This window comes from Choristoneura fumiferana, unplaced genomic scaffold (assembly GCF_025370935.1).
Source record: "Choristoneura fumiferana unplaced genomic scaffold, NRCan_CFum_1 Sck3bRy_173;HRSCAF=363_pilon, whole genome shotgun sequence".
In the NCBI taxonomy this organism is placed as follows: domain Eukaryota; kingdom Metazoa; phylum Arthropoda; class Insecta; order Lepidoptera; family Tortricidae; genus Choristoneura; species Choristoneura fumiferana.
In genome coordinates, this window is record NW_027412855.1 from 6,930 (window position 1) to 9,559 (window position 2,630).

Sequence of the window (2,630 nt, forward strand, 5' to 3'; positions counted from 1 at the left end):
ACTGTTTCCCGCGAGAGCACAGAAAGAATCTTGTCTTTTAGATTCACACATTTTATCTGTGGTAATGATGTGTACCCACATGTTTATCCGCTAACGCATCGTATAGCGCACTCTGTCTTAAGCAGTAATAAACCAGCATTAACATTGAGCGGTCGTTTTACTAACTCCATACATCCCAGTGTCGAACGAGGATATAAAATTACCCACGAGTTTACAAAAAAATAAAAAATGTCTCTTGCTGGAAATTTAAACAATTTCGACAGTAAAACGGGCGAGTGGTCCATTTTTAAAGCGAGGTTAACCCAGTTTCTGAAAGTAAATGATGTGAAAGAAGATAATAAGGGTGCGGTATTAATCACCCACCTCAGTGACGAATCGTTTCGTTTAGTACGGAATCTGGCTATACCTAAGGATGTGGAGACCCTTAGTTTCGACCAGCTGGTGGCATTACTCGACGGGCATTTCAAGCCGAAGCAGTGTTCCTACGGAGACAAGGCGCGATTTTATGGGGCAATACGGAACCCGGGCGAGAGTTTGGGCGACTGGGCGGCACGATTAAGAGGTCTAGCGGGGTTCTGCGACTTCGGTACCTCGCCGATCGTTTTGTATTAGGCATGGGACCGGGGCCCGAACGCGACAAGCTGTTTGAACTAGATGCTTCAAAAGTGACATTAGACCAAGCGCTCAAAGTAGCGGAAGCGGCAGAGTCTGTAAGAGAGGCCAAGACGGTATTGACCAATGAGACCATCATCAAGGAGGAGCCGCTATACCGCGCCTCGAGCGAAGGTGATCACGGCCGCGGCGGCGGCAGCGGCAGCGGCGGCGCGCGGCGAGGCGGCCGGCAGGCGGCGACGGGCCGCGACCAGCTGCTGCTGCGAGATGAGCCGCGTTGTGCCGTATGTGGCATGAAAAACCATGATGCAGACAGGTGTCGTTACAAAAAGTATCGGTGTCAAAAATGTGGTGCAATGGGACACTTGAAGAAAGTGTGCAAGGGTAAAGTTTCGCGAATAAACAATATTAGTGACAATCAAACGGAAGATACGTGTTGTGAGGAGTGTCAAAATTTTAATTTGAGGTACGTTCATACTAAACCTATAGAAATAAAATTGCAACTGGGAGAACATTTTCTTTTAATGGAACTTGATTCAGGGTCTGGTACAAGTGTTATCGCAGATAGTATATATTTTAGTTTATTCTCAAATTACCAGCTACAGTCCTGTAATTTAAAAATGTGTCTTTATAATGGACATAAAATCGCACCATTGGGTTATTTTACGATTGAGGCCAAGTATCAAAATAAAATAAAATTAATTAACATCTATGTAGTAAAAAAAACGGAGGCCCTCCCTTACTTGGCCGCGATTTCATGTCAGCATTCGGCTTGGTAATTATGACTAAAATTAATAGTATGTGTGACGACGGCGATATAAACCAGTTGTTGGAACAGTATCCAGACCTGTGGCGTGATGAGCTTGGCTTGTTTAATAAATTTAAAGTTAGCCTGCAATTAAAAGATAATTCGACTCCGAAGTTTTTTAAGCCCCGCACTGTACCCTTTGCCCTTAAGGAAAAGGTCGAGGAAGAATTAGATCGATTAGTACATTTAGGCGTTCTAATTCCAGTCTCTCATTCACAGTACGCCACTCCGATAGTGCCCGTACTAAAAGAAAATGGTAAGGTCAGGATAGCTGGCGACTTTTCGGTGACCCTAAACAAAGACCTAGTAATAGATAAATACCCCTTGCCTCGGATTGAGGAAGTTTTCGCAAAGATTGGGGGAGGGGAACACTATAGTAAACTAGATCTCAAAAATGCATATAATCAATTTCAGTTGTGTGATACGTCACAAGAATTAACAACAATTAATACCTCGAAGGGCCTGTTTAAATATAGCCGCCTTGTGTATGGCCTAGCTAACGCGCCGGCAGTTTTTCAAAGAGCGATGGAAACCCTTCTTTCTGGAATAGATGGTGTAAGTTGTTGGCTTGACGATATATGTATAACGGGCCCCGACAAAATGACGCATCTACAAAGGTTGCGTAAGGTATTATGTAGGTTAAGTGAGTCGGGCCTGAGGCTTCAAAAAGACAAATGCGATTTTTTTAAATCCAGCGTAACGTATTTAGGGTACGTCATAAATAAAGACGGGTTACACACTTGCCCCGAGAAGGTCAAGGCCATACTCGACGCGCCGGAGCCCACTAACGTCACAGAGGTGAAACGTTTCCTAGGTGTCGTCAACTATTATAGGAATTTTATCCCTAATGCGTCGTCGATAATGAGTCCGTTGCACGAATTGACGCGCGCTGGCGCCCCGTGGGAGTGGGGACCGCGGCAGCGCGCCGCCGTGCGCCGCGTGCGAGGCGAGCTGGCCTCCGAGCGCACGTTGGCGCATTTCGACCCCGCGGCGCAGCTGGTGCTGGCCACGGACGCGGGGCCCGCGGGGCTCGGCGCTGTGCTCGCCGTCAAGGACGCCGCCGGCCACGAGCGCCCGCTCGCATACGCTTCTAGGTCCCTCACGGCCAGCGAACGCAACTACAGTCAAATCCAGAAGGAAGCTACGGCCATCATATTTGGCGTAAAAAAGTTTCATCAATACCTTTATGGCCGTAGCGAACCTTTTGTAC

General features: G+C 47.1%; 1 pseudogene; it reads left to right on the forward strand.

Annotated features, from left to right (window-relative positions):
* Nucleotides 1-228: 228 nt before the first annotated feature.
* LOC141445049 (uncharacterized) lies at nucleotides 229-2,317 on the forward strand (annotated as a pseudogene).
* Nucleotides 2,318-2,630: the final 313 nt, after the last annotated feature.